Consider the following 8,991-nt stretch of genomic DNA (forward strand, 5'->3'; position numbering starts at 1 on the left):
CGGCGAGATGATGCGCCGAGAGGCCGGGAGGCGGGGTCGGGCCGCGCTGTTTGTCTCGGCCCCCGGCCGGACCGGGCTCGGGGAATCGCCCCCCTGAGGAGGGCGCTGCTGTGGGGACCCCCCCGCGTCCCTCCTGAGCCCCGCGCCGCGGACTCCGCCGGGGTTGAAGCGGTGCCTCGGGCTGGCCTCCGGCTCCATGATGGGGGCCAGCTTCTTTTGTAATGACTATTTTGGGCTAGAAGGCACAGGAATTGAAAGACCCCTCATCCCGCCGCTCTCTCTCTAGGTACCATAGCCAAACAGGACGTTGGGGACCACTGGTTTTCCACACATCTCTGGAAAGACTTTCCAGTGTCGGAAGGGCCCTCCATTTAGATAGACTGGTGACATAAGCCAGCTTCTGTCTCCCGTGATCTCGCCTTCCTTCCCTCTTTCCAGTTAGGACCAGACTTTCAATGTCGCTCTCCTCATAATGTGTCTGAGAAACTCCAGTTGAAAGACCAGCAAGCATGAGCGCTGCGTGACGGCAGAGGCTGGCGGGGTGCAGCAACTGCTCACAGGTGGTGGTGGTGTGGCCATGGTGGCAGCTAGCGGGGAGCCCCCGCAGGCAACCACAGTAGTGGCAGAGAGAGGGGGTGGTTGGTGACTACATGCAGATGCCACCGGCAGCATCGGCAGTGACCCATAGCAATCAGCACCTGCCCTCAGACACCACCAGCAGTGTCAGCAGTGAGTGAGGGGGCAGGTGGCAAGCGGTGACCACCCAGCATTGGTGGTGCTTCTCTCAGGGTGTACACTGCCCATCTCAGGGGGTGCATGTGCAATGCTGGCAGGTGGCTTTTTTTCCCCCACCATACAAAAAATAATTGAAAGCAAATCTTGGAGACACTCCTAGCCCTTCCGTGCAGGGTCCTGGAGGTTTGGTGGCAGGGCTACAAGGGGTGGCTCCTGGGTTTGGGGCTGTCCCCACAAAGAATCGTTTGTATTTATGTCAGCTTTCAGCCTCTGAGTCAATCCTAGTTTGCTCACATGCAACAGAGATTTTGCTACAGCTTGGCAGTTAAGTCTTAAGTGGTAGCTGAGGCTAGAACTAGGGAAGGAGGATGGAGCACAAGAGGATAGGGAAAGGATTGGGAAGAGGCCAAAGGATCTGCACCATCTACAAATTCTGCCATACAGAGCCTAAGACTGAGGTCTCAGTATTCTTCAGCCATCTAGCCAATAGCTGTGAAACCTACTGACATGCTGTACCTTTCCATCCTTTTCTAGCCTAAAGTCCATGTGGAAGCTAACAACCTTCCACTGCAGATGACTCCAAGCTGGGTGGAGTAGCAGATCCACTGGAGGTAAGGCCAGTATACAGAGAGATGAGACAAATTGGAGGATTGTGCCAAAAGAAATCTTATGAGTTTCAACAAGGACAAGTGCAAAGGCCTGCACTTAGGATGGAACAAAACACCGGTATAGGCTGGCAACCAACTAGCTGGGCAGAAGCTCTGCAGAAAAGGAGCTGGGATTGACAGTGGACAATAAGATGAATATGAGCCAACTTACAAAGAAGGCTAACAGCTTACTGGGCTGCATTAGTAGGAATGTTGCCAGCAAATCAAGAGGAGTGATTATTCCCCTCTACTGGCAATGGTGAGGCCATATCTGGAGTCCTGTGTTCAGTTTTGGTGCCCCTACTACAGAAAGGATGTGGACAAGTTGATGGGAGTCCAGTAGAGGGCAAAGAAAATGGTTCGGGGGGGGCTGGGGCACATGACTTACAAGGAGAGGCTGAAGGAACTGGGCTTATTTAGTCTAGAGAAGACTGAGAGAGGATTTAATAGCAGCTAGCTGAAGGGGGGTTACAAAGAGGCTGGAGCTAGACTCAGTGGTTGCTGATGGCAGAACAAGGAGTAATGGTCTCAAGTTGCAGTGAGGGAAACAGGTTAGATATTAGGAAAATCTCTCTCACTAGGAGAGTAATAAATCACTGGAACAGGCCCCCCAGAGAGGTTGTGGAATGTCCATCCTTGGAGGTTTTTAAGACCTAGCTGGACAAAGCTTTGGCTGGGATGATCTAATTGGGGGATGGTCCTGTTTTGAGCAGGGGGTTGGACTAGATGACCTCCTGAGGTACCTTCCAGCCCTCATTTTCTATGATTCTAATGACTCTAAACTGCATTAACGCTCATGGTAGATGGTTGCATTGTGGCTCTAGAGGTCCCCCTGCTTGATGTTGGGACTCAGAATAGTTCCACAGCATAACATTTGTGTTCATTTTATATTTACATTTTTAAAAAGAAAACACCTTAAGAAATTGCTTAAAAAAAAACAACCCCTAGGTTTAGGGGAAAAGAAAACACACTAAAGTTACAGTCACATGCTCAAAAATTAGTACTGTAAATGCTAGAATCTTAGTTGCTCTTGCAAGGTTAATAACTTAATTCATCCCCATTATGTATATGCATTTTGATACAGCTTTTGCTTCATGGTCTTGTACTCCCCTCCCTGCCCAGGACCCCAGTCTCATCCCATACACCAGTGCTGCAGGAATCAGCTCTGTGTAGTGAAGGAGGCTGTTGTTTGAAAGTCTCTTGCTTTGTTTATTGCAGAAGAGGCTGAAGTAAGCCACTGAAAGCTGCTCTAAAGAACTAGAGTCCTATCTGGAGCCCTACTGCTTCTGCCACAGAGTTCCTGTGTGATACTGGACAAGTCACTTGAACCAGAATTGTACTTTGGGCTCATTTTCTGGATACCCAACCTAAGGGACCTGAAGTCTGTTTTGCAGAAAGCCTGAGGCTCACAAATGCAATGGGGTTACTGGGAGTGTGTTTTTAATCCTATAAAGAACTATAAAGCACACAACACTCTCAAAAATCAAGTCCCAGGCTTCTCAAATAGGGCACCCAAAATTCACTGACATTTGGTAGCTTTTCCTTTAATCTCTGCACTTATATTTTCAGGTGGAAAACAGATAATAATACTGCCTCGCCTCGCTGGGGTACCGTGAAAATCAATTTATTAATATTTATAAAGAGCTAAGATACCACCATAAAAAACCCATGAGAAAATCAATGATTCTGCAGAATGGAATGTAATCCTTAATCTTAGTTTGGGTGAGTGTTTCTTCCCTGTTTGGTCACCCTTACAGAGATGTCTGTCTAAGGCAACACAGTCTGCATAGTCTACGCACATCACATAGTCCTCGGGCTGTACCTCTCCTGCAGAACAAGAACAACAAAAACTTCACCTTTTCTCTTACTCCACAGATATAAATGACTTTGTATTTGAAACCACAGAAATCTCTAATACACTGTCTAGAATCCTGGAGAGCTTTCTGTAGGACACATGGACATTGGCCACTTGTATAGCACTTTCTCTTTGAGAACCCCTACAAACGTGAGCCAAACCTCAGAGCAACATATAGAGCTGCCTGTCTAGGGGAACACAGTCTGCATGTGCACATGGCTCCCTTTAGCTGCCATGGAGTGTTACTTCATCAGGTTTGTTCCCTTTTAGTATAATTATATGAGTATATGAGAATAATATGAGTAATATGTCTATGAATAATACTCTTTCTAGTTGTGTGACAAGGCTGATTGTGTTGTTTTAATAATAGGTTAGACAAGGATTTGTATGGGATAGTTTGGATAGGGAAGATCCTGCCTCAGCAGAAAATTGGACTAGATGACCTCTGGAGGTTCCTTCCAACCATACTTTTTCTGTGACTATTTAGGCGCGTCTACACGGGACACATGAATGTGCATTAGCCTAATTTAATGTGCATTGTGGGTGCACATCTACAAATGCACACCCTTCATGCACATTAAAAATGGTAAAATTAAGCTAATCATGCCTAAATTTGACGCTTGCAAATACAGGTATCAAATTATGCACGAGTAGTTAAAATTCATTAACGCACACATAGACATGACCTGAAGCTAACTTTAATTCTGGGTCTGCCCAGCCACTGGGGCATATGGCAGAGCTGCAGGGATTTGGCACTAACTTTAGTGCCAAGTCCTGCACATGTAGACACCTGTAAAAATGGCTTAATGTGCATTAAATGTAATCACACTTAAATGCCTGTGTTCATGTGCCCTATGAGTATGGTAAAATAAGTTTAATGTTAGCTGGTATAAAACTAATGATTTCATCAGTAAAACTGGAGCTTATTGATATGCATAGGGCCCTTAAGAAGCTTAATTTTATTTCAACAGTTCTTTTCAGGGACTATTGTATTGCCCTCTGTACTGTACCGATTTCATTTAGGATTCCTGTTTCATTGGCTTTGCTTTTATCTGCTTCCGCATGTTAGCTTTGTCTGTGCACCTCAGAAGCAGCCCAGGAATGTCCCAGGTGGAACTGCAGTCAGACAAAGCCTGGCAACTATGTACTGAACACAGAAACTGGGTGAGTGTGGAAGTCTGATATGGCATTTTGTGGTAGGGAGAGACAGTCAGAGGCAGTTGTGATGTGTGATGTACGGAGAGTCCAGTGCATAAAGTGACCCAGATACGTTCATAGGTACTCAGACAGGTAGACATGGCCATACGTATAAACACAGAAACATAGAGGCACACACTTTTTATAATACAAAGATAGGAAATACTATTCTGGAGGTGGAAAAGGGTGGTCTCGAAAAGAGGAACAACCTCATCTGTGAAGCTCAGTTTTAGCAGAAGTGGTCATATTACAGACAGACAAGCAGAATGACCTTCAGCTGACTGGAAAATGTCTCTTTACTTGGCCAGTTAAATAACACATTAATTAGAAATGTGGCAATATACAAGAATATATATGCAAAGTGTCTGAGCTAGACTTCTAGGAGGAAGTAGGGGAAGGAAAAATAGAAATGTATCCATTTCATCACTTTTACAAAATTTTAACAGTGTACTGTTATCACAGGGTAAAGTAATCAATTTGTACTGAACAACAATTTAACTTCTACAAGCAAGATAATTTGTTTATTTACTGCAGCAGAAGTGAAATGATACAAACGGCCACATTGAGACAGAAATCCAAATACGCTGAACAGTCTGAAGTGTGAGCACATTAGATATTGTTTGACTTCATTCCCCTGATGCAAAAAAAAAAAAGAGAGTTCAGGAAGAACACTCTTGCAGTAATATTTACACAATTTAAACGTGTTGTAATTTACTTTTATACAGGTAGAATCCAATTAGAAGATGATTTAGAAATCATTCATAGAACAAATCAGAGTTGCTCTTTGAATACAGCTGAAAAGTTTCTCCAGACAGCAGCCTCCCCTAACGGACTGGATAAAATCTATGGTATAGCATTATGCAAAGAGTTACACTAGATGGTCTCTTTTGGCCTCTTTTCCATTAGAAAAATGTCATTTCATTGCAACTGCAGTGTCTTACAAAAATAGATGGGTTGCAATGAAAGTTTCATCAAGAAGTTCTCTCAGATACAGGAGGCAGTAAAGTATTTGGAAATGCAGACCTCAACAGAAGAGTCAACAGCCCGAACATTTAAAGACTTCTGTGTGAGATCTAAGCTTAAGTCTTGTTTCTGTCTGATTCAGAGCAATGACTCCTTTGTCCCACGCTAGTCTGGACTGCATTGCTCACTCAATCTCACATTTTTCAAAAGGTCAAGTTTTCACCCTGATGCATTTTTCATGAAATTAAGTTGCTCTCTAGCCCCTCATCCCCACCCCCCCCAGCCTTGGAGAAGCATTATGCACATATTTACTATGAGATGGGCCCTGCCATCAAAATATGTTAAGTCTAAACAAACAAAAGTGTAAAGAAACACAGAGTGGGGAAGAGATTCCCCATAATCTCATAGGCAGTGTCAGAATCAAAGAGGGAACCTAGGAGTCCTGATTTCTAAATGCTGGTTCTGTCCCTTACATCACCCTTTACCTCACCAGGAACATCTCAACATCCTTGTCTTCTCTTCAGTGTTTACATGTGCTAAACTGAAAACAAATATTATATATATAGAGAGAGAGAGAGAGAGAACACACAGACAATTCTGACCCTTCTCTTTCCTTTCCAAAGCTACAACAGCTGAAGTCCATCATTGCTAAATAGGACTTGAAACACATACCTGATACCTACCAAGCTGTAGATGTCTCTAATTTCTGCAGAATCCTAGATAGGAGAGAAAACTGACAAGACTGTAACAGGATTTCCTTAATCTCTGATCTAGAAAAACTCTGAACTACAGCAGAAGCACTATAGTGGTCTGCCTGTAGACAGAGAAGATGAATCTGTTTAATTTGCGATCATAAGAACTCTTCTTTTTTAAGTAACAATTCTGCAAAGGGCAATGGCATTCAGCTGGGAAAAATCCCTACCTACTGTGGGTGAGTAAATTTTTCAAGCTCTGATACTAGCCTATTGACTAGGCTAGTAAGATTTTTTTTTTAATTTGGATTCATATGAGCTCAGAGGCCCTATCAATAATGTTAGGGGAAGCTTTGCTTGAGGAAGGGTTTCAAGACTGGGCACAGAATCCTTTGGAGCTGGGCTAGCATCTTGCAATCCACCCTGAGTACATAGCAGCACATACTTACTGCTCTGTGCCTGCTTCTTCCCTCTATGGGGGGAAATAAGTTGTTTCAGCATTTTTCCTGAGGCAGATTACTTCCTAAGCTGTGTTGACAAATATATTTGGAAATGGATGAGCTCCACTTCCATTCACTCACCCCCTGCCCTTTGTTCAGGAAGAGAAGTAACACCTGGCAGTGACTGCTATCCCATGGATGCAGGGTCTGGATGTGTGGGTAGCTTCTATAGGAGAGCAAGGGAGCTTTGTAGGCCTTCTCTTTCCCCAGCATGGGGAACATAATCAGACTCATGACAGAGCCCTGAGCAATTAACAAGAAATGAATAATTTTAAAAATCTGCTGAGAATTCCAGTTTCTTAAATGACTCATTAATTTGAGCTGCATACCACAATGAGATCTGATTTATTCTAAATTTGTGACTGGAGATGGTATATTTCTAGACAGCACAGCTTGCCCATTATTTTGTGCTTTGTGGGAAGTAAGGTACTCAGACTTCTGTCTTGTCAGATTGGCTTTTCCATAACAAGATTACTGCTGTCAGGGCAATGGCCTCAGTTCATTCAGCTTATCCCTGATTTTACCTCTGTACTGAAAATTGGCTTGAATAAGTACAATGCTGAAGACACTTGTGCCTTCTATTTTCTACTGTTAAAAACTGCTTTCAGGTAGTTGTTTTAAAATATCAAGAAGTACTGCATTAAGTTTTCAGATACAGATATGCTCTTAGCTTTTCCACACTTTTTTCTGGCTATGCCTCCACTAAAAAATGACAGATGTCTCCATATTGCTAGCATATGTTCACTAATTCAGCATTGAGTATCACCAGCCTTGTAATGCAGTTAGTGTTTTGTATGTTGGTATTTTGAATCCTTAACTTAGAAAAGCACTTAAGCACATGCTTAATATTAAGTCTACACTTATTAAGCAAAGGCCTGAATGATCAGATGATCCATGGCTTTAGTCTGGAGCAGAAAACAAAACATTAGCATTTCATGTTAAGAAATGCCATAGTAAGAGGGTGACCATACATCCTAATTTCGCTGGGAGAGTCCTGAATTTCAAAGGCCAGTCCCGGCTGGCTGGTGAAAATTAAAACAAGCATCCCAAGCACAGAGTGGAGAGGTAGAGCGGCACAAGCTGTGAAATACAAAGCCCTACAGACAGAAAAATTTCCCTAAAATATGTTAGCTTAATTAGTGGAATGACTATCAAATAGGAAATGATTCTTAAAGCCTGTGAAGTAAATAGCAATGGGTCATTAACATGCCACTGACTCCCTTAGTTCCTGAATAGTAATATCAGAGCTGCAACATGCCACCCTGCCCTCACCTCTGCCTGCAGCAGGGCTGTTGACCTGGGTGGGAGGGGCAGTGTTCCAGATTTCACATTGTCCCCTATAGTCACCCTACCTAGGAAGGATGATGGAAACAAGTCTCTTTGTAACCTGAATATAAACTGTGGCTTTAATTAGATTCAATGCCTCTTTCAACACATTTATGTAGTAAGGGGCATAGATCACAAAACAGGAATTTTTTATCTCGGGGTTGCTTTTATTAAATCATAGAATCATAGAAAATTAGGATTGGAAAGGACATCAGGAGGTCATATAGTCCAATCCCATGCTTAAAGCAGGACCATCCCTAACTAGATCATTCCAGCCAGGACTTTCTCAAACCAGGCCTTAAAAACCTCTGAGGATGGACATTCCACCACCACTCTAGGTAACCCATTCCAGTAGCTCACCACCCTCCTAGTGAGAGAGTTTTTCCTAATATCCAACCAAAACTTCTTTTCCTGCAACTTGAGACCAGGCTCCTTGTCATCTGCCACCACTGAGAAAAGTCTAGCTCCATCCTCATTGTAACCCCCTTTAGGGAGTTAAAGGCTGCTATCAAATCTCTTCCCCCCACCACAGCTTCTCTTCTGCAGACTAAATAGCCCGGTTCCCTCAGCCTCTCCTCATAAGTCATGTGCCCCAGCCCCACAACCATTTTCATTGTTATCCACTGGACTCTCTCCAAAATGTCCACATCCTTTCTATAGTGGGGGACTCCAAACTGGACACAGTTCTCCAGATGTGGCCTCACCACTGACAAAGGGAGGGGAATAATTCTTCCCTCAATCTGCTAGCAAAATGCCTACCAATGCAGCCCAGTATCCTGTTACCCTTCTTGGCAACAAGGGCACTGTTGACTCATATCCAGTTTATTGTCCACTGTAACCCCCAGGTCCTTTGCTGAAGAGCTGCTGCTTAGCCAGTTGTGGTCCCATAATTGTTAGTGGTGCATGGGATTGTTCCATCCTAAGACAGGACTTTGCACTTGTCCTTGTTGAACCTCATGAGATTGATATTGGCCCAATCCTCCAATTTCATAGATTTCATAGACATTAGGGCTGGAAGGGACCTCGGGAGATCATCGAGTCCAGCCCCCTGCCCAAAGGGCAGGAAGTCAGCTGGG

Source organism: Crocodylus porosus, unplaced genomic scaffold (assembly GCF_001723895.1).
Source record: "Crocodylus porosus isolate Cpor-Errol unplaced genomic scaffold, CroPor_comp1, whole genome shotgun sequence".
In the NCBI taxonomy this organism is placed as follows: Eukaryota; Metazoa; Chordata; order Crocodylia; family Crocodylidae; genus Crocodylus; species Crocodylus porosus.